The sequence below is a fragment of the Lithobates pipiens genome, unplaced genomic scaffold, assembly GCF_037356315.1.
Source record: "Lithobates pipiens isolate NorthernLeopardFrog02 unplaced genomic scaffold, aLitPip1_a1.2 Scaffold_13, whole genome shotgun sequence".
NCBI classification, from domain to species: Eukaryota; Metazoa; Chordata; class Amphibia; order Anura; family Ranidae; genus Lithobates; species Lithobates pipiens.
Genome location: NW_027507718.1, coordinates 82,404,625 through 82,428,161, shown reverse-complemented (window position 1 = coordinate 82,428,161; position 23,537 = coordinate 82,404,625). Strand labels below are relative to the sequence as shown.

General features: G+C 47.2%; 1 protein-coding gene across 1 annotated transcript in view; it reads right to left on the bottom strand.

The window, feature by feature from the left end:
• Positions 1 to 20,672, bottom strand: part of LOC143974141 (prostaglandin reductase 1-like) — a 77,728-nt gene extending 57,056 nt beyond the window's left edge. The window contains exon 1 of the mRNA XM_077475254.1: positions 20,597 to 20,672. The gene's annotated coding sequence lies outside the window, so the exon portion shown is untranslated. The remainder of the gene's footprint in view (positions 1 to 20,596) is intronic.
• Positions 20,673 to 23,537: the final 2,865 nt, after the last annotated feature.

Genomic DNA, 23,537 nt, shown 5'->3' with positions numbered 1-23,537 from the left:
TCCAGTCGTACGTCATCACGTTCGAATCCGTCGGACTTTGGTGTGATTGTGTGTGGCCAAGTCCGTTCATTCATAAAGTCCGTCAGAACTCTGTCAGAACTCCGTCAGAACTCAGTCGAAAGTCTGTTGGACCTAGTCCCTCGAAAAGTCCGGTCGTGTGTACAGGGCATTAGTCTGAAGGACTTCCCGCCGGACTGTCCACCTGACATTTCGAACGAGCTACTTGCCCACACACGTCACTTTTTCAGCGGACTAATACGGCGTACTAAGTCCACCGGACTATCTCATCTGGGACTGTGACATCATAATGGGCGGAGACATCATCCGGTGATGTCCCTATATAAGTCGCCGCGCACCACGTCCCCATCATTGTGAGCAGAGACATCGACGAGGCAACATCTGAAGAGAAGAAAAGAAGAGAAGAAGAGAACAGAAGAACAGAAGATGGCAAAAGCGGCGACAGAAGACCGGGCCACCGCCTGTAAAAGAGCTAGAAGAAGGCGCGGTGGCCCGGCAAGAAGAACCGAAGAGGGGGACAGGACCCCCGAAGAGGGGGACAAGACCCCCGAATTCGGAAGAAGAGTGCGGCGGCGAAGAAAAAAGCCGGGCTCCTCCGCTAATAAAAGAGCTAGCAGAAGATAGCAGAGGAGTCCGGCGAGAAGACCCCCGAAGATGGAAGACCCCCGGAGCTGTGCAATAAACTATTTTAACCCTTGTGTGTTGTGTTTTTTTTAACTTTTTTTTTACAGGTGAATGGGTAGGGGTACATTGTACCCCATACTCATTCACATAGGGTGGGGGGGCCGGTATCCAGAGCCCCCTTATTAAAGGGGGTTCACGGATTCCAATAAGCCCCCTGCCCGCAGACTCCGACAACCAACGGCCAGGGTTGTCGGGAAGAGGCCCTTGTCCTCATCAACATGGGGACAATGTGCTTTGGGGAGGGGGGGCGCTCGCTCATCCCCACCCCCTTTCCTGGCCGGCCGGATAGCGTGCTCGGACAAGGGTCTGATGTGGACCTAGGGGGGGACACCCACGCCGTTTTTTCGGCATAGGGGTTCCCCTTTAAGTTCATACCAGGTGACAGGGCCAGCGACGCCTCCTTCGCTGGCCCAGTCTACCTGGAGACGCGCTCAAAATGAGCGGACTTGGGGGCATGGCCTAGCGATGCACTAGAGCAGACGTGCTTTGCGGGAGCTCCGGCATCGGCACAGATATTTTGATCTTTTACATCGTGATACTCTCACTGTTGCTCACCCCAAGCATGGGGATAAAAACGGCAAGTCCCTACCTAAGAAGGGTACAGCTACAGGCACTATCAAACGCTTTTTATCCACGGAGGCCGAGGATGTTGCAGACCAGGATGGACTAGGCCGCTCGCCGCACAGCACGCTGATAGCGCACAGTCCCGCCTCTTCAGCTAGGCCGGAGCACAGACCACGCTCGCCTGACACCTCGGCCGAATCGGAGGACGAGGGAGACCTGGCCGGACCCACCGGGGTAGCTACTAGGGTGAGTGATCTCCCGACTAAGGCTGACTTAGCTTCGATGCTGCTGAACCTTGAACGAGCGATTCGAAAGGAGGTCTCGGCGGTTCGTTCGGACCTATCTCAGGTTTTGGTACGTGTAGAAGAGATGGAACAACGCTTAGACAGACATGCGTCCGCCATACGATCTCTTCAGATGACTACCCGCCAGCTTACGATCGCTCACCGAACGGCTCTATATAAGATCGAGGACCAGGAGAACCGGAATAGGCGCAACAACGTTCGGATCCGTGGCCTTCCGGAGGCAACCGGTGATGACGACCTTCTGCCTTCGGTTAGGGGCATTTTTAACAGCCTTCTAGGCCGAGCAGCGGACGCTCCTTTGAAGATCGATTGGGTCCACAGGGCCCTCTGACCTCGTTCCCTAACCACAGAGGTCCCGCGTGACATTATCTGCAGAGTCCATCATTATCCGGACAAGGAGCTGATCATGAAGAAGGCCAGAGATGCCACGCCGTTTGATTTTTATGACCGCCTCTCTTACCCTATTCCCTGACCTGGCTAAGGAGACATTGGATAGGCGTAGAGCCTTGCGCCCCCTCACAGAACTTCTGCAGGCGGCTTCTATCAGATATAGATGGGGATTCCCTGCAGCATTAATTGCCTCTGCCAATGGCAAAACCTCCGTCCTCAGATTTCCTGAAGACTTACCACGATTTTGTGCTGACCTGAATGTCACCGCGCCGGAGTTACCGGGCTGGACTGATGTCATCCCGCCACCACCAAAGATCCCCGACCGTCAATGGCAAAGAGTGGGACGGAAACACCACGTTGCGGCTCAGGAATCCCAGGTGCACCCCTGAGGGACGCGCTGTGTGGACATTGCTATCTGTCCTGCTCTATTTCTACAGTTGACGCGGAAAAATCTTGGATCCTGCAAGTATACTGTTGTTTCCCTGTTATTTGCTTTTGCCTTGTTTATTGGCCTCAGGGTGTCCCCCCCCCCCCCTTGATATCCATGTTTTGCCGGGACAGGACAGTCTCTGATGTCCTAGACTCTTACATGTGCCCGAGCTATGGCGCTATACACAGGTGCACCTTGCTGGACGTCTGAGTTATTGCCTTATCCTGTGGCGAACCTGTGCGCCCCCGTGGTATCACATCCTTGGGCCTACTCACTCTTATCCTAACCCCGTCGTCAGTTGTTACTTGGACTCGGTTATAGTTCATTGATCCCGTTTGGACCACTGTTTTATTTACGGTTTAATGTTTTGTTTTTCTACGTTTATCTTTTGCTGGGAATGTTTTAGTAGTGAGATTATTTGAGGTGCCGGTGCCGGACTGCCGTGGCGTGACCCTGACCCCCCGATGGCACGGTTAGTGCCCGGCTGTCCGGTTTCCGCCGCCCCCCTTTTTTGGCGGGGGCCGCCTTGCACGGGGTCCCGATGCCCTTGCCCTGCTCCGCGGGGGGGGGGGGGGTGTGGGGATCCCGGGCTGGGCGTGCGGCCCGCCCTTGCACTGCAGTTCTCTGCGTGCGGTTAGATCTATTGCTATGCTGCTTTCTTTCTTACTCTGGTCTTTGCTGTTCTATTTTTCCCCCTGTACTCCTCTCTCTCTCTCTTTCTCCCCCCTGGTTGTCCTCTTCTTCCCCGTCCCTGCCCTCACCCACTCTCGTCCCCTTGGTGGGGGGGGGGGGGGTCCTATTTGCCTCGGTTCTTCTGTAATGTAGGGGCATGGGAGGAGATTCCCCGTTCTGAGACCCGATGGCTACGGTGAACCTTATCTCATTCAATGTTAGGGGCCTTCACGCCTCTGGGAAGAGACATCAATTGTTCCGAGAACTGAACCGTCTCCGCGGAGATGTGGTTTTTCTGCAGGAGACCCACCTCACCCACACCACTTCGGTTAAATTATACTCCCCCAAATACCCTACTTGGTATTACAGCCTTTCAGATATTTCTAAGGCCAAGGGCGTAGCCATTGGGTTTTGGAGGGGCACCGCGTTCAAGCTAGAATCTATGTTGAGTGATCCGACTGGCCGTTTTCTTTTCCTACGAGGCACTCTGGGCAGCATGCCATGCACTTTGGCTACTCTTTACTCTCCCAATAGAAACCAAGCGTAATTTATTGCTTCGACACTCTCTAAACTAGGGGACTTCGCCAGGGGCTGTGTGGTCCTGACAGGCGATTTCAATGCAGCTCTGGAACCCTCTCTGGACACTTCCAGAGGGAGCTCGCCCTTGTCATATAAGAAGTTGAAATATATCCGCACAAAACTCCACGAGCTGCAGTTGATGGACACCTGGAGGATCACGCACCCTCGCGACCGTGATTTTACATATTACTCCACGGTACACCGTACATATTCGAGAATAGACCTCTGTTTTCTTGACCACCAGCATCTGCCACTCCTAGTACGGTCGGCATAGAAACATCTCCCCTGTCGGATCATGCTCCAACTTTGTTCACCCTTAAAGTTGATTCTTTGCCCCTCAAGGCTGCCAATTGGCGACTGAACGAAACCCTCATATCCGAGGAAGCGGACAGGAAAGTCTTAGGTGAGGAGTTAGATTTCTACTTCCAGATTAATGCGAGTGCCGAGATCTCCCCGGGCGTGTTGTGGGAAGCGCACAAGGTCTTTATTAGAGGTAAACTCATTGAACTGGGCGCCAGAAAGAAAAGGGAGCGGCTGGCACAACAACTTATGTTGATTGAGGAGATTAAGAGCCTAGAGAGGATTCATAAACGGAGCCTCTCTATGTCCATTTTACACACCCTCACCGAAAAACGTGAATCCCTGAAGACCCTCCTACACTTGGATCAGAAGTCTAGATCGAGGCTGGTGGCCCAGCGCTTTTACGAGTGGGGGGATAGACCCAGTAGATTGTTAGCTAATTCTATTAGACAACGGAAAACCGCTGCGTTCATACCTAAAATTAGAACCGCTGGGGGGTCCATGGCCTTCACCACTCCACAGATAGCTAGAGAATTCAGGGAGTTCTACCAGCATCTTTATCATGTCCGACAAAATGATGTTGGCGGAGATGATAGGCAGAGGCTTATCCAGGAGTACCTGGCCCGAGCTGCCCTTCCTCAGCTTTCCTCTGAGGCCCTGGCCGCTCTGGAAGGGGAATTTACCTCAACGGAGTTATTGAGAGCTCTACGAGCTATGGCGAAGGGCAAGGCACCTTGCCCTGATGGCCTCCCAGTGTCCTATTATCGCTCCTATGCAGATAAGCTACTCCCCCACCTGTCTAAATATGCCAATGTGACCTTAACCGGCGGAGCTCTCCGCCCGGAAACTACTCATGCCCATGTTACGGTTATACCTAAGGACATGAAGGACCCGGCCGACTGTGCAAGCTATCGCCCTATCTCGTTGCTTAACATAGACGCCAAAATCTACGCTAAAGCGATTGCAAATAGATTATTGCCTCTAGTCCCGCAATGGATAACACGGGACCAAACTGGCTTTATACCGGGGAGAAAGGCTCACGACAATTCCTTACGCACCTTCACCCTGATGTCGTTTGTACGGCGGCTCTCCCAGCCCACCCTGTTGCTTTCCACAGATGCTGAAAAAGCCTTTGACAGGGTGGACTGGGAGTTTCTTATGGCGACGTTATCCCACCTCGGTGTTGGCCCTGCCCTTAGGTCACAAATTTTAGCTCTTTATCGTCATCCCACGGCCCAACTGAGGGTTAACGGCACTCTTAGTGACCCCTTTACTTTACATAATGGCACGCGCCAGGGCTGCCCGCTCTCACCCATACTATTCGCAATATCGTTGGAGCCCTTCCTGTCCATTGTCCGACGTAACCCGAACATACATGGTATTACAGTTGGCAGAACGGAACACAAATACGCTGCCTATGCAGATGATATTTTGTTTTACGTGCAACAGCCCCTGATTTCTCTCCCTAACCTCATATCTGAATTTTCAGCTTATGGCAGGGTATCTAATTTCAAAATAAACATGTCCAAATCCGAAATCTTAAACGTAACGGTCCCCCCACTCGACGCAACACACATTAAACAGTCTTTCCCCTTTACCTGGCAGACACGGCACATGAAATATTTAGGTATCTATTTAACGCCCAACCCACTCGTACTCTTCCGTACCAATTTTCTACCGCTCCTCAACACACTTAGATCGGACCTTCAGAAATGGTCCCAGTAAGGTCATTCCTGGCTGGGGAGAATTGGGGTGGTAAAGATGAACCTGCTGCCCAGAGTTCTCTTCATGCTGCAAATGATCCCATTTGGGGTGCCAGTGGGTTTCTTTACTATATTAAACTCGATGGTATATAGGTATATATGGAATAAGAGGAAACCCAGACTCCCACGGTCCCTACTTCAGCGACCACGGAGCGCTGGGGGCCTGGCAGTACCGGATTTCCGACTCTACTTCCGAGCCATTGTGCTGGCCAGACTGTCAGATTGGAAATATTGTACAAATACTAAGCTGTGGGTCGAACTAGAAATAATGCTAGGTGAGACTGATCTTTCTAACCTTATGTGGCTTCCAAGGAAATATAGGGCTCTGTGTGCCAACTCCTCACCACTAACGACCTCTTCTCTTGCAGTATGGGACTCCCTGTGCAAAAAACGGAACTGGCCCTACAGTTCACCTTTGCTGTCATTGTCGGGCCATAACTACTTTCCGCCTGGTAATATGGGCCCTCGCTCACGCTTTTCTTGGAGTCTCGGGGATAAAACTCTCCTCCATCAGTTCACTGGCCCCTCCGGTGTTCTCCCACTCTCTGCCATCATGGGAGAGTTACCTATCTCATTCATGGACCGCTGGAAATACTGTCAACTGACGGCCTTTGTTCGCTCCCTTCCTTAACCTCTACGTTCCATAAATGACCTTACGCCTCTAGAATCTGCTTTCTCAGAAGCCTTGCCTGTGGAGAAACCTGTCTCTTATTTTTATCACGCGTTGCTATCCCTGGAGTCTCACAAGACCCCTACTTTTATCCGAAACTGGGAGCTGGATCTGGATAAAGAACTCACCCCTACCCAAGTGTCTAACATTCTTACCATGGCGCACACTGCTTCAGGCTCCTCCAAAACATCTGAGATGACTTACAAGCTGTTAACCAGGTGGCACTACACGCCTGTGACGCTACATCAGTTTTTCCCCCAAACCTCCCCGCTCTGCTGGAGAGAGTGTGGTGAGCGAGCCTCTCACGCTCACATCTGGTGGTTTTGTCCAGGAATACGCCCATTCTGGCTCGCAGTCCTGTATTGGATTCAGCACATTCAGGGTCGGGAGGTCCCTAATGATCCATGGTATGTTTTGTTTCATTGTTCGGGTGAGCCAGCAGGCTCATATAAACGCTCTATTACACCCCATCTCCTCAATGCTGCGAAAACTCTTATCCCGAGGTATTGGAAGCAGAGGAGGATCCCTACGCTCCGCTGCTGGCTGCTCAGGGTCGATCAGCTATATTACATGGAAGACTTGACACTCTCTCTGAGAGGCAAGTCTGACCTCGCCAAAAAAATATGGGCCTGCTGGGTCGCCTTCAAGTACACCTCTGTATATGCGGATATTGTATCCCAACCTGTGTGATGTAATATAACCGTGTCTTAGTAAAAGAAGCCTGTTTTAATCTCTAATTTTCAATCTGATAGTTGGGGCAGTAATTAGACTCTGCTGAGGCCAATGGCCAACCCCCCCCTCCCCCCCCCCCCGCTTTCTTTCTACTTTCTAGACTTTTCTTCTCTCTTTTTCTGAGCTTGTTCTCCTCTCAGAGCTCACTAGAATCTTATAGATAAAAGTGGAAGGAGTTATGTGCACTTTTTGAAATGTTAATATTGGAGTCTAAGTGCATTAAGGGTGGTTACTGCTGATGTTCAGGAGAATCTCTGAGGTACTTAGTGCCTTGTGGCTATGGATACCCCCCCCCCCCCCCTTTGTGAGGTGGGCCACCGAGACCTTGTCTGCTGTTTACTCTACTTTTGTTTATGGCATTGCTGTTTACACTACTCCTCTGATCATTTGTCTGTAATGAGTTGTATGTGCTCCTTTTCTTTAATAAAAACTAATTAAAAAAAAAATAAAAAAAAAATGAGCGGACTTTTCTCCGCGCGGGAAAAGTCCGCTCATTTCAAAAGTACGGCGGACTAGCACACACACGCCCATACTGTCCGCCAAAAAGCGAGTCCGGCAGACAAATTGGAGTGTAAAAATACTTTCTTAGTCCGCTGGACTTTTGGGTAAAAAAAGTCAGCCGGAGGCTACACACAGGCGGATTGTCTGGCGGACTTGACTTTTCCACCGGATTGTTTGATCGTGTGTACGCGGCATTAGAGTACTAGGTTGCATCACTGGGGTTTATTTCATATTCCTGGAATGGTAGGGGGCGTGGGTGGGAGACAGAGAAAGAGAGAGCACAGCAAAGCTCTATGCCTAGATCATTATCATTTACCAATACATCTATCTTAAAAAAACAAATATATTATAATACTTGACTCAATTTGTGTGACTGCACAACATATTTTCTTTGTGTGTTTGTGCTTATTCTTTATATCTTTAACCCAATTCGATGTGTATCTTTTTAAGTGAATAGTGATATACCTCCCTTCCCCATCCACCTCCCTTCCCCCTGTCCCTCTCCACCTCTCCCTCCCGCCCCTCCCTTCTCCGCCCTCCCTTCTCCACCCTCCCATCCCCCTATCTGCCTCCAGTCCTCCCTTCCCTCCACCCCCCCACCCCACTCTCAATCCCCCCTCCCACCCCCCTTGTCCTGGCCTACCTAGGCTAACCTAGGCCAACCCCTGGGGTTTTGTGCATGACCATTTTCCAATCTTCTCCCCCTTCCACCCACTCATATCACCCCCCTATAGTATATTGTTGTGTTGTAGCGTTATCCCTCTCCCTCTACCCTGCTCCCAACAAAACCATAAGAATAAATAAAAAATAAATGAAAAATCCCCATTAATGCAGTGGTACTTTCCTACATATACCTCTCCCCTCCCTCCCCTCATAACCCCCCAGTCCATCACTGTTAGCCCTTGTACACACGGTGCATCGGACTGATTCCGTCCAAATCTCCGTCCGACCCAATTTTCCAACATGTTGGAAAGATTTCCCGACCAACTGGGCCGGACGGACCTAATACGATCATGTGTGGAGCATTTTCATCGGACCAAGTGCCACGCATGCTCAGATCAAATTCCTACATCAAAGCTATTGGCTACTAGCCTGAATGTAGTCCCATCGTAACAAAATTACGTCATCACGTTCTGAAAGATCGGATTTTTCACCAACTTGGCCCGACCGTGTGTATGCAACAGTTTCGGATACAATCCGTCGGACTAAATCCGACGGGCAAAATCCGACGGATTTGGTTGGCAAAATCTCCGACCGTGTGTACGTGGGCTTAGACTTATGGCCCATCAGTCTATAAATTCCTTTTATTTTCTTCAAACCATCTTGCCGCCTCTGTTGGTGAATCAAAAAACTGAGTTCCACTGGCTACCGTAATTCTCAAACGTGCGGGGTACAATAGGCCATACTTAATTTTGTGTTTCTGCAAAGAGCAATCTCAATAAACTCTGCTGTTCTTCTTTGCAATGTTGGAGAGTAATCTGGATAAAATTATGTCTTAACGACTTTAAAGAAAATGTTCCCCATCTCCCTGGCTCTTTTTAGGAGGATCTCCTTATCCTTTTAGTTAAGAAGTCTTAAAAGGATTGACCGGGAACGCCTGGCCGATGGCGGTGTCCTGGCGGGGACTCTATGGGCTCGCTCTATTAAAAACTGTGGTGAGAATGTATCTTCCTCAAATGTCTCCTTGAACCATTTCTCTAGGAACTCGACCGGTTGGGGGCCTTCAACCATCTCTGAGAGTCCTACCACTCGCACATTACTCCTTCGTGCCCTGTTCTCAAATTCATCCAGTTTTGAGGCCTGGGAGTTCATTGGTTCTCTCATTACCTTGATTTCCCGTTTTAAAGGGAAAAAATCATCTTCAATTAGACTCAATCTTTCCTCTAGGGCAATGGTTCTTTCTTCAACATTCTTCAAGTCCTAACCTATCATCCAACAGCTCTTCCTTAATACCCCCCATTTGTTCAGAGATACTATTCAATGAATATTTACATGCGTTTACTGCCATAATTGTATCCTTCAGTGTTGATTCTGGTTCTTCCTGTAATACTGCTACTGTGTGAAGTAATGGTTCAGCAGGGAGTGACATATTCTCACTCTCTGCCCCCTGTTGCCTGTCATCTTTGTGCCGGGAGCTACCGTAGCCTTCTGACCCTGTCCTTGGCTCTTTCTATCCTGTGAGGGTCCTGGTTTAACTTTTGCCCCTGACTGTGGGGGTCCTTTATTAGGTGACTTTCCGGGCGTATGGGCAAACCTCTCCACTTTAGCAGCTGCTGCAGTCTGGTTTGTTTTTTCCTTTTCCTTTACTGAGCGTGTTGCCAGCGATCCTGTGTTCTCTTGCTGTGCCTGCTCCTCTCCCTTCTTTCTAGTCATACTGTTTAGTAGGGATGAGCTTCGTGTTTGAGTCGAACATACGTTCGACTCGAACATCAGCTGTTCGCACGTTCGGCGAATACCGAACGTTATGGGCCGTTCGCGCCAAATTCGTGTGGCGCTCACGGCCCACAATGCACTGCGCCATCGCAGTGCATTGCTGGCTCATGATTGGCCAAGCATGCACTGTGACCCGCATGCTTGGCCAATCACAGCGCCGGCAGCCCCATGATTGGCCACAGGCAGGATGGCCAATCATAGCTCAGGCTGTAGTACACGCCCCACACTATATCAGCACACTATATCAGCGCGGCGGCCTTGTGTAGTGTGTTGGCATCTGTAGGAGTTAGTGGGTGTTCTCTGTGTACCTTCAACACAGTATACACCGTTCGTTATTGGCCGATTTTGCATTCTTGCTCTTCTGTAATTGAGCTGTTAGCAATCTGCAGGAGTTTGTGGGTGTTGTCTGCGTGCCCTGACCGCACTATACACCATTATATCCACCTATATAGCTAGCTATATTGCTCTTCTGTAATAGAGCTTGCAGTCAGTTGTAGGAGATTGTGCGTGTTGTCTGCGTGCCCTGACCGCACTATACACCATTATATCCACCTATATAGCTAGCTATATTGCTCTTCTGTAATAGAGCTTGCAGTCAGTTGTAGGAGATTGTGCGTGTTGTCTGCGTGCCCTGACCGCACTATACACCATTATATCCACCTATATAGCTAGCTATATTGCTCTTCTGTAATAGAGCTTGCAGTCAGTTGTAGGAGGTTGTACGTGTTGTCTGCGTGCTCGACCGCACTAAACACCATTATATCCACCTAGATATCCACCTATATAGCTAGCTATATTGCTCTTCTGTAATAGAGCTTGCAGTCAGTTGTAGGAGATTGTGCGTGTTGTCTGCGTGCCCTGACCGCACTATACACCATTATATCCACCTATATAGCTAGCTATATTGCTCTTCTGTAATAGAGCTTGCAGTCAGTTGTAGGAGATTGTGCGTGTTGTCTGCGTGCCCTGACCGCACTATACACCATTATATCCACCTATATAGCTAGCTATATTGCTCTTCTGTAATAGAGCTTGCAGTCAGTTGTAGGAGGTTGTACGTGTTGTCTGCGTGCTCGACCGCACTAAACACCATTATATCCACCTATATAGCTAGCTATATTGCTCTTCTGTAATAGAGCTTGCAGTCAGTTGTAGGAGATTGCACGTGTTGTCTGCGTGCCCTGACCACACTATACACCATTATATCCACCTATATAGCTTGCTATATTGCTCTTCTGTAATAGAGCTTGCAGTCAGTTGTAGAAGATTGTGCGTGTTGTCTGTGTGGCCTGACCTCACTTCAGGCCATTACCATGTCTGGAAGGCCAACAAGGAGAGGCAGACAGGCGCGAGCCGATAAAAGAGGGCAAGCAGGCTCTGTGTCTAGAGACAACAGTGCTGGTCGTGGACGCGGTGCATCGTCATCATCAGCACGTGGCCATGGGACACGCTTGTCCTTCTTTTCGACAACTGGATGTGTTGAGTCGCATCATGCCGAAGACTTGGTACAGTGAATGACCAAGCCCTCTTCATCCTCCTCATCCTCTCTCACCCAGGCTCAGGGTACTAGAAAAGCAGCTGCCAACGCATCGTCTTCCCTCGTCTCAATGTCATCATCAGTGACTCCTTTCCTAGACCCACCACGTCCTCCTGAGGAGTCCCCTGAACTCTTTGAGCTCAGTGTTGGGTACATGCTCCAGGAGGATGCCCAGTGTTTTGTAGGCTCTGATGATGATACTCAGCTATAGGAAGGCAGTAGCGTGAGCGCAGAGAGAGGGGATGCTCAAGAAGGACAGCAATCTGGCAGTCATGTTCCACAAGCTGCAGCATACTGCCAGGTTTGCTCCAGCGATGAAGAGGGAGGGGATGATGAGGGCACTGACTCCACGTGGGTGCCTGGTAGGAGAGAGGAGGAGGAGGAGGAGGAGGTACATGTCCAACGAGGCAGGATGCCCTCCGGGGGCCAGCTTAGGGGCAGCACACCGACTGAATCACACCGCAGAGCTCCGCCTGTGCAGAGCTCCGGGGCATGATCAGGGATGCATGCACTGTCCTGTCACCATTTGAGGAGGCCACAAAGAGGGTGAGCAGTGACAGTGCATGCATCAGTGACACTGTACCTCTTGTCCACCTGTTGGAGCATACGCTGCGTAGAATAATGGACAGGGCACTTGAGGCAGAACAGAGGCAGGAAGAGGAGGACTTCCTTGCCTCTCAAGGTCCCCTTTATCCAGACAGTGTTCCTGCTGTCCCACCCATCACACAGGAAGAGGACGAGGAGGAGGAGGAGGAAGAGGAGGAAGATTGTGTCAGCATGGAGGTGGAGGCTGGCACTCAGCATCAGCAGCAGCAGCAGTCTTGTAGGGATGATTTACAGTCCCAAGAAACCCGTGGACTTGTACGTGGCTGGGAGGAGGTAGCTGCGGATCATGTTGTCCTTAGTGACCCCGAGGACTCCGGGCCAAATGCCTCAGCTAACCTACGCTGCATGGCGTCCCTGATCCTGCAAAGCCTGCGGAAGGATCCTCGTATTCTTTAGATCAAGGAGAGGGACCATTACTGGCTGGCCACTCTCCTTGATCCACAGTACAAGGGTAAGGTTGCCGACCTTATCTTGCCATCGCAGAGGATGAGACATCTCCGGGAGGCCTTGCAGAAAGGTCTGTGCAACGCGTTCCCAGAGACTGGGAGGTTACAAACTCCTGGTCCTGGACAATGTGTTGCTGAGGCATCGGTCAGAAGGAGCGGTGGAGAAGGTGGCCGTCTGACCGATGCGTTCAGACAATTTTTCTGCAGCCCCAAGGTATGATCGGTTCCAGCAACCATCGCCAGCGTCTGATTTACATGGTGCAGGAATACCTAGGGGCAAGGTCAGACTTGGACACCTTTCCCACCGAAAATCCTCTGGCTTACTGGGTCTTGAGGATGGATCACTGGCCAGAGCTTGCACAGTATGCAATTGAGCTACTGGTCTGTCCTGCATCCAGCGTTCTTTCGGAACGCACCTTCAGTGCTGCTGGTGGCTTTGTTACCGATCACAGGGTGCGCCAGTCCACCGACTCAGTTGATCGACTGACCTTCATAAAGATGAATCAGTCTTGGATCACCCACAGCTACCAAGCACCTGAAGCTGATGTAACCGAATAATTTTTTTTGAAATATCACATCCCTTCAAGACTGCCTATGCTGAGTGACTGTCCTGTTATGTTGATTGTCTATCCTCTTCCTCCTCCTCTGATATGTTGGAAGAACATTTTTGGTTCTGGGTGATCCCAACAGCCCAATTTTTAAGCCCCTGTTTAACAGGGGCGTTTAATTAAAATTTTTGATGCAATGCTTTGCAGCCGGGCTCATTCCTGCACTACAACTAGAGTTTTTGGGAGAGGTTGCAGTGTCGTGGCACCAGCACCAGTGCCAGCAGCCCAATTTTTCAGCCCCTGTTTAACAGGGGCTTTTAATTACAATTTTTGATGCAATGCTTTGCAGCCGGGCTCATTCCTGCACTACAACTAGTGTATATGGGAGAGGTTGCAGTATCGTGGCACCAGCACCAGTGCCTAAGGCCCAATTTTTCAGCCCCTGTTTAACAGGGGCGTTTAATTACAATTTTTGAAGCAATGCTTTGCAGCAGGGCTTATTCCTGCACAACAACTAGAGTATATGGGAGAAGTTGCAGTGTCGTGGCACCAGCACCAGTGCCTAAGGCCCAATTTTTCTGCCCCTGTTTAACAGGGGCATGTAATTACAATTCTTGATATAATATTTCACAGCAGGGCCCGTTCCTGTGCCCACCCAGAGTAACTGTGAGGACCTAAAGTGTTGTGGCACCAGCACCACCACCACAACCACCAAAGGTCAATTTTTCTACACTGTTCAACAATGGCATGTAATTACAATTCTTGATATAATCGTTCACAGCAGGGCGCTCCAGCGCCCACCAAGAGTCACTTTGAGGGCTTACAATGTTGTGGCAACACCAACACCTTGTTCCGCCATTTCTGCAGAGCATATAGGGCAGGCCCCTACTTTCAAACATCCAACTTACAAACGTCTCCTACTTGCAAATGGAAGGAGACCACAGGAAGTGAGATGAAATAAGACGGACGGTAAAACAAATTATACAGGGGTGATAACCCTTCCCTATGTTTTCCAAAAAGCTTAAAAATAGATTTTTTGACTGAAGCTACACTTTAAAAATGTACCACTTCAAAATTACAAACAGATTCTACTTAACACAACAAATCTACACAGTCCCTGTCTTGTTTGCACCACCTGTATACTGCTGTTCTGAGTATATAGGGTCTGGGGGCCAAACGTCTTTCCTTTTTTTAATATGGGTACGGGGTTCCCCTTAATATCCGTACAAGACCCGAAGGGGCTGGTAATGGGCAGGGGGGGCTACCCATGCCATTTTTCTCAATGATTTTCATCCATATTGCCGGAACCAGATATTACATTAAAAATGCAAGCAGTTTGAAATGACTTTTTTTCCGTTAAATGTCATTTTGTGCAGGGACTGTTCTAAACATGGGAAACATGTGGCACTTCACAGGCATACTATAGACACCCCCAGGCACGATATTTAAAGGAACTTTTTTTTCACTTTAATCATCATTAAAATCAGTGCTCCCGCCAAAACGGACATTTTTAAAAACATTTTAGGCATTGACCCATGTCCCCTGGGGCAGGAGTCAGGTACCCAAACCCTTTTTAGGACAGTATCTTGCATATTAGCCATTAAAATTAGCACTTTTTATTTTGAACGTTCGAGTCCCATAGACTTCAATGGGGTTCTAAAGTTCGTACGAATTTTTGGTCCGTTCAAAAGTTCTGGTGCCAACAGAACCGGGGGGGTGTTCGGCTCATCCCTACTGTTTACCCCCTCCAAAGCCTGTGAGACCACAAGGCACCCTATAGATCTAAAAGTCCGGATAGTATAGCAACAATTTAAGCAAGAATTCACTTGGGATATATCAGCACACAACACACTGTATATAGTTTTCCCCGCTAGGGATATGTAAGTGTAAGCAATGCCTTCGGGGTTAGTACGCAGTGCTGGGGAAACCCCCCCCCCCCAAAAAAAAATAATAATAAAAAAAATATATATTGTTTTCCTTTTTGCCTCTGCACTTCCCCGTACTGTTATGGCTTATAAAGCTTCTATATCATGCCCTAGGCACAGCCAGACACCCGGTCTCAAAGTATCCTACTTCAATCTAAGATAAATTCTTCAAGTGGAAGTAGTTCAGGCAGGCCCGGACTGGGACAAAATATAGGCCCGGGCATTTTAGACTGAGCAGCAAACTTTTCCAGGGACCGGAGGGGGGGGGGGGGGTCATTAGACATTCGTAGGGGTGGCTGGTGATATAAAGGGAACTGCACTATAACGGGGCACTGCAATGATTACAGTGCAGTCCCCTTTATATTACAGTGTCCAAGTCCTTTTGTGGCCATATACGTCTGTCTCCTATTGTGCCCACACGGCCCAGTGACACTGACCTGCTCTCTTTCTGGTGGTGCGGGTACAGTGTGGCTCTCTCTGGTGGTGCGGGTACAGTGTGGCTCTCTCTCTGGTGGTGTGGGTACAGCATGGCTCTCTCTGGTGGTGCAGGTACAGCATGACTCTCTCTCTGGTGGTGTGGGTACAGTGTGACTCTCTCTCTGGTGGTGCGGGTACAGTGTGGCTCTCTCTCTGGTGGTGCGGGTACAGTGTGGCTTTCTCTCTGGTGGTGCAGGTACAGCGTGGCTCTCTCTCTGGTGGTACGGTACAGTGTGACTCTATGGTGGTGCGGGTACAGCGTGGCTTTCTCTCTGGTGGTGCGGGTACAGCGTGGCTCTCTCTCTGGTGGTACGGTACAGTGTGACTCTCTGGTGGTGCGGGTACAGCGTGGCTTTCTCTCTGGTGGTGCGGGTACAGCGTGGCTGTCTCTCTGGTGTTACGGTACAGTGTGACTCTCTGGTGGTGAGGGTACAGCGTGGCTTTCTCTCTGGTGGTGCGGGTACAGCGTGGCTTTCTCTCTGGTGGTGCGGGTACAGCGTGGCTCTCTCTGGTGGTACGGTACAGTGTGACTCTTTGGTGGTGCGGGTACAGCGTTGCTCTCTCTCTGGTGGTGCAGTACAGTGTGACTCTCTGGTGGTGCGGTACAATGTGACTCTCTCTGGTGGTGCTGGGAATATTAGTTCCCCAGCACAGTCCTCTCTTTCATTTTCCATGTCTCCTTTAGTAGCTGCTACAAGCACTCCTCAGCTTGTTTCCTGGTTTTCTTTTCCCCCCAGCAGAGTGCTTGCTGGGGACTGTAGTCTGCTCCCTGCTGATAACAATTGGGCCACCTATCTCTGGGTCTACATTTCCCATGATGCCCCTTTAGCTTCTTTTGATTGGCCCTCTTTTGTAGCCAATAGGGAGAGAAAAACGGACAGACAAGAAAGCCTTCTCTTCCCCTGCTGCCAACATGAGAAGGGGAGGGGGAGCGAAGGGGGAATATCCTGACAGCAGCCTGCAGCTCTCCCCAACCGTGCGGACGCCCGCGGCTGGAGGAGGAGAGCGGAACTGTCAGCGCGGCTCTGAGGCTGAGCTGTGTGTGAGAAAGACACACAGCACAGCCCATGCAGCCGCCGGAGATGACACAGGCACGGCCGTTTAGCGGCAGGCGAGCGGCGGCCGCGGGCTGTGTTGCCCATGTTCAGGCCGCGATCGCCGCTTACCTCCCGCTGTGTGGTCTGATCAACAGGCCAAGGACAGCCCCGGCCCACCGGGCAAATGCCCGGTCTGCCCTATGGCCAGTCCGGGCCTGAGTTCAGGCATCAGGGGGTCTCTGGATGTGAGTGGTTTACACACACATGTATTTAAATGTAGAAAAGTCTCTCAGAGGGTTTCCTCAGAGCTATGTAATTCATTAGGATGGTACCAAAACACTTATTACAGAGCTGGTTCTGTATTTTAGGTATTACGTTTTTATAACCACCAGTTGGTAATACACCAGAAATAACAGGCAACTAGGGAGAGAAAGATTATCCAGGTATCAGCCAGTATTGCAGGGGTTAATCCTCTGAGTCTTGGCTCACTGTGATGTTTGTATTATAATGTATTTGTCTCAGTAAACAACCCCTTAGCAGTCTCTCACACAGTTTTTTGGGATAGTTCAGTGCCTGATAGTTGATACAAAAAGAAACAAAATAAGTGTTTCACCTTCAGCATATTAAATTTCCAAGAACACAACATTGTTTTTTGCCCATGTCATGTCAGCACTAAAATGACTATAGTAAAAAGCACCAAATCCAGTTTGTTTTGGAAGGTAGAAAAAAAGTATCTATTTACATTACATATGTAGTTATCTGTATAATGCAGAAAAACCAGACAAGAACATTGAGACCCCGTTCACACCAGGGCATTTTGCAGGTGCTATAGCGTTAGAAATGGCGCCTGCAATCCGCCCTAAAAAAGATGCACCATTGTCTGTAGTGTGAAAGCGCTCGGGCTTTCAGACTACAGCGGTGTGCTGGCAGGACGTCAGGAGCGGTGAAGGAGCGGTGTGCTTACCGCTCCTCCACCGCTGCTCCCCATTGAAATCAATGGCGCAACGCTGTAATACCGCCGGCAAAACGCCGCTATTGCAGCGTTTTGCCGGCGGTTTTAACCCTTTCTGGGGCGCTAGCGGGGGTAAAAGCGCCCCGCTAGCGGCCGAAATGCGTCGCAAATCTGCCACAAATGCGGCAGTAAAACGTCACTAAAAATAGCGGCATTTTACCGCCAACGCTATGGGCGATGTGGTGTGAAAGGGGTCTTAGTAATCTGAAACTTGAAGGAAAGTATAGGAAGAAACTTTAGTGGCCTTACAAAAGCAGGAAAGACTAGTCAACAGTGACAGATGTTAGCTGGTTATGTTCTGGTAATCACTCTACTTGTTGCCAGTTAAAGCTGTCCATATATTATACAATTTTCTTATTCAATTTCCTTTAAATTTACCTTAAACTATATAAAGCAAGGGCATGCCCGATTGCATACAAAGTGAAAGTGCTTAGGTTTGACCTCATATCATATGGTTTTGGTAAATCCAAAGGAAAATTGTACAAGAAAATTATAATGTATTCGCAAGCAAGGACTTTTAAGGAGTTTCAAAATCATGATGACTTCACATTGCATCATAAAACACATCACCTTTATTTTACAAAATGAAAAACCAAATTTCAAATACATATCCCAAACTGTGTATAGAATTATCAACATACAGATATTGTCCATACTGACAATCTTTAAACCATTTGTTAGAAGCAAGTCTTTTCCTTCCAAAAATGTGGAGCTTAACACAAGTGGAATTGTGATAGCTGCATGACAGATTTCTCCTAGTCTGCTTCATCAGAAAAGATGTACAATATCACGTATCTGCACGCTTGTCTCACGAGGCGGACTGCGTTGCCTCAATTATTAGACAATTATTAGATAATTATTAGAAAATAATTCACAGAATTGTGTAGTCCTTACTTGTATAGATGTCAGAGTAAAATAGCTCTTCACTTACTCTAGTTTCAACTCTCCAGACAGCAGACATAGATAGCATGTAGGGTCAGGATTCAGATCCACATATTTTGAATCACATATGACATCAATTTCATAAATCCCCCCATGGTTGTAGATATTTCACAAATTAAAGAGGTATCCTAAAAGCATAAACTCTGTTGGCATCCAGCACAGGGTTCGCGCAGCCTCCCCTGGTGTTTACAAGCAGGGGCTGATTGACTAAAGTGTGTACATTTTTACTTATCCCATAACGTGAAAAGTAAATCCCAGTTCATTTTAATCACATGCTGACCGCTGCATGCCAATTTACATCGGCAGAATGGCATGGGCAGGCAAAAGGGCGTACCCGTACGTCCCTTTGAAATTCCCGCCTAGCATGCACACGTGCCCGCCGCGTGCTGTGGGTGCGCGCCAGTGGATTTTGCAAACTCAATGTTCACCGGCGGGCCGCGATTGCGGTGAGGAGAGGCAGGATGGGGAGATGTAAACAAGGCATTTCCCTGTTCTGCCTAGCAACATGATCTACTGTCCCCTGTCATCAAGAGCTGTGATCTTTGTTTTGTTGTAGTGAGCCCATCCCCCCACAGTTAGAACACACTGAGGGAATAACCTTAACCCCTTGATAGCCCCCTAGTGTTTAACCCCTTTCCTGCCAGTGACATTTATACAGTAATCTGTGGCTATTTTTAGCTCTGATCGCTGTATAAATGTGAATGGTCCCAAAATAGTGTCAAAAGTGTCCGATCTGTCCTCCGCAATGTCGCAGTCATGATAAAATTTGCAGATTCCTGCCATTACTAGTAAACAAAAAAAAAATTATAATAAAAATGCCATAAATCTATCCACTATTTTGTAGACGCTTTAAATTTTGCACAGTATACACTTATTGCAATTTGTTTTGTTTTTTTACCAAAAATATGTAGAAGAATACACATAATTCCTAAACTGTGGAAAAAAATTGTTTTTTATATATTTTTTGGGGATATTTATTATAGCAAAAGTAAAAAAAATTTGCTTTTTTTCAAAATTATCGCTCTTTTTTGTTTATAGCCCAAAAAATAAAAACCGCAGAGGTAATCAGATACAACCAAAAGAAAGCTCTATTTGTGGGAAAAAAAAGGACATCAATTTTGTTTGGATACAACTTCATGCCCTCACAATTGTCAGCTAAAGCGACGCAGTACAGAATCACAAAAAATGCTCTGGTCAGGAAGGGGCTGAAGTGGTTAAGTACACATATCTACCGATGTGTTTTTTTTTTTTTTTTGTACATTATTGAATAATGAAAGTGAAAATTCACATAATCTTTTGAGGGAATATTCTCAAATCCTTAAGTAAATCTACCTAACAGTATTCTTGGAGCAGTTTAAATATGAAAGCGTTTTCTTTTCTCATATACCATAAGGTCAACCAGGGATACCAAGAAAAACAGATACAGTGTAGTTTTTGTCTTATAAGTTCCCTGTTGCTGTACTTTGTAAATATTACAGTAAATGTAGCACCATACAAGTATTGGATATACATTTATTAAATTAAAAAATACTCAGGTACTTGTACAAATGTGATTATCAAATACATATTTTTGCTGGAATTTACATGAGCTTAAACCCCAGTTCCTCTTGGGCACCTCAGCCTGTTTTTTTCCTTAAGTTTTAATTGCTTATTTGATTGTTTATCAGTTGTGTAAATTGACTTAGCACTGTAAAGTTGCTGGTAAAAGGAAACAAAACTCAATGGTACCTCCTGCATCTCCGATGACGGATCATGTTACTCAAAGGCTGCGCAAATGCATATTATATGCATATTATAAAAGTTTTCCTTCAATAGCTAATGTGCAATTATGTAAATGCTGTTTAAAAAAACAAAACAAAATGGAAACATTTTTTGTTTTTGCAAATAAGCCAAAATTGTACATTTCCATATTGATATATGCATGTAAGATGTTAATCAAGATTTTGCCTGCAATAATGCTCAAGCAGCAATTCTTTATCATGTTAAAGCTTGGATTTATATTGTACAATGTAGGACAATATTTACCTTAATGGTAGATTTCTTTTTGCTAGGTAGATATATTCCTGTGCTCTTCAGCATGAGACTTTGCTTCAGTGTGTTCACACCCTACACTAATACTCACCTGTCACTCAACTGTCTACCCTCCCCCTCCTTTACATATCGATCTTCTCTTAGGAGTTAAACAAAGATGCAAATATGTGGGATAGAGGTAAAGAAAGGTGAGGTAAAAAAAAATCGACCCAGCCTTTGTGTGAAACACCAAAGCAGATTTGGAAAAAACTTGAATGCAATTTATAGTTCTATAATTACACATGGACAAAGGTGTTTTTGCTGAAATATGGCTTCTATAATTGATTATTTAATAAAGGTACTAATTTAATATATATGTAGCTTATAAGATGAATGCCACTCCCTATATTTAAAGGAAGGTTATAAACTGGAATTGGGGGTAATAGCTTTGGAAATGGACATTGTACTTATTACTTAGATATCCATGGTAGCGTTGATTAGAATTCTGCAAAGAGCATTCATGATTATGAACTGTAGTTAGGAGTTACAGAAACTATAACTGCCTCCTAGCAAGAGCTTTAACTCTCATTGAGAATGGTCTTAAATCAACTGAAACTTAAGAAATTATTTTCTATCATTTAGGAAAGCATTTAGAAATGGGAAATGTACCTATGCTGTTCCCTGAAAAATGTACTTTGTGTCTCAAATTCCTTCTTGGGTCTAAACACTCTTGTTCCGTAACCTGCTAGCTGTACATCTGCAGTGGGAGATAATTTATGGATTTGCTGCCTCTGACTAGTTTCATGAGATTTGGGGATGTTACTATTGTGACACTCACTGTTCTCCCTGCTAAAAAGAAAGTTGTACCTGAGGATGTGCAGTGCAAGGATCTCCTTGCTTCTTCATTATTTTGGTGGATAAGTGTTTCCTTCACCTCTCATGCAGCTTCCAGTAAATACCTTCCCCCCTTCCCCAGTCATCAGATCACTAGTCATTAGGGAGGCAGCTCTGACATAAGAAAGCAAAGCCCTCACCTCTACCAAGAGAGACACAGTGGCAAGTCAGTAATAGGAAAAGATCAACTCCATGGCACCTACAGGCAATTCTGGTTGCTATCCTTTTGCTTCCTGCTCATCTTTATGGGCACAACATCCACATTGGAGGTCCTTTTTAAAAGTAAAAGTAGCTATCACCCAGACGTTGGAAGTGTCATGATCATAAGTAATTAAAATCTCATGTGTATCAATATTCCAATGCAGTCTATAAACTTGGCACTTTAGAATCGATACCCATAGCAATTTGATACCCAATTTTTCCATAGTCTATCCTGTTTCAAAGAACCAGCAAACAAAAATACCACAATTGCTGGTTAAACGTTTTCACTTGATTTCTAACTTAACATTCCATCATTTGGTTTTTGAAAACTTTGGGTGTCAGATTGCCTTTGACCAATTTGTTTAACTTAATCATGTTAAAATATATATATTTGAGGCTTCCAAAATTACCAAATATAAGGACAACACAGTGGGAGAGATTTACTAAAACTGGATGGTGCAAAATCTGGTGCATCTCTGCATAGAAACCTATCACCTTCAAGGTTTTTTGTCAAAACCTAATTGAACAAGCTGAAGTTAGAAGCTGATTAGAAGCTGCACTAGATTTTGCACTCTCCAGTTTTAGTAAATCAACCCCGAACTGTCACCAACTCATAAGATACAGTGTATTCCCCTTTTATATTTAGCAACAAAATATCATCTTTAACCACTTAGGGGCCGCCTCACGCAGATATATATCGGCAGAATGGCATGCCCTTTAAGAGCCCAGCCATGGGTCGCGCGCGTCATAGGGAACGACGATCAGTGATGTCACATGCCAAGCCACATCCCCCTACAGTAAGAAACACAAATTAAGTCACACTTTACCCCTCCCCTGCCCTCTAGTGTTAACCCCATTCACTGCCAGTTAAATTTTTACAGTAATCAATACATTTTTAACCGATTGCTGTATTAATGCCAATGGTCCCAAAAATGTGTCAAAATTGTCCGACGTGTCCGCCATAATGACGCAGTCACAATAAAAATCGCTGATTGCCACCATTACTAGTAAAAAAAATTATTAATGTAGCACTGACCCCCGAAGGAGCTCCTGAATTTTTCTGGGCTTACCGATTACCTCCACCAGCTCGAAACTCGTTGTTCTTGTCTAGGGGTTCCCAGGGCTGATGGCCCAGTAACTGTAGAGACCAACACTTGAATTACTTTTTTTAGGATTTTTATTTGCTTAAAGCAGTTGAACAAAACTCAGTCTCTTGGTTGGGAATAGAGGGTATAAGGATGAAGTTTTGCTCAGGCACTTGGAACTGCTTACTTCAATAAAAGTTTCTCTGTACCTAATCCAGGGAATAGCCACTCACAACTGGATTCTTTAACTTTTGGATAAATCCTTGACCCTGGATTTAGCAGTCAACAAGTGATTCTAGCTTTACAAAGTCTCTCTTTCAGACTTAGTTGAGAAAACTTGGTTGCAAATGGAAGAATAGAGGTAGGAACTTTTCTTATTGTACCAGTATCTTGCAGCCAGTCCGGCGATACCGTAATAAATGTGGATTCCATTAGTGTCCATAACAGCTCAGCTTCCAGGCTCCTACCAAGCAGCCAGCCTCATGCGTGGCCCTCTTACTGAAGAGTACTCCCCTGGTTGCATGTAGAGCTGCTAGGCCTCTCCAAACCCTAGATGGCACCGGAACATCTTAGAATCCTCCTTCCAGTTATTGCGCCTCGAACTAGCCAGTTCCGAGGCTCGAAAATGGATGGATCCGCACCCCAGGCCATGAGGGCCTCTGGGGGCTGGTCAGGAGGACCAGGACCACAGAGTCAGCAACAACTTCTGGACCGGAACCCAGAATCACGTGACTTCAGCACCTTAAGTACCCCCTCCCGGAATACCCAGTGAGACA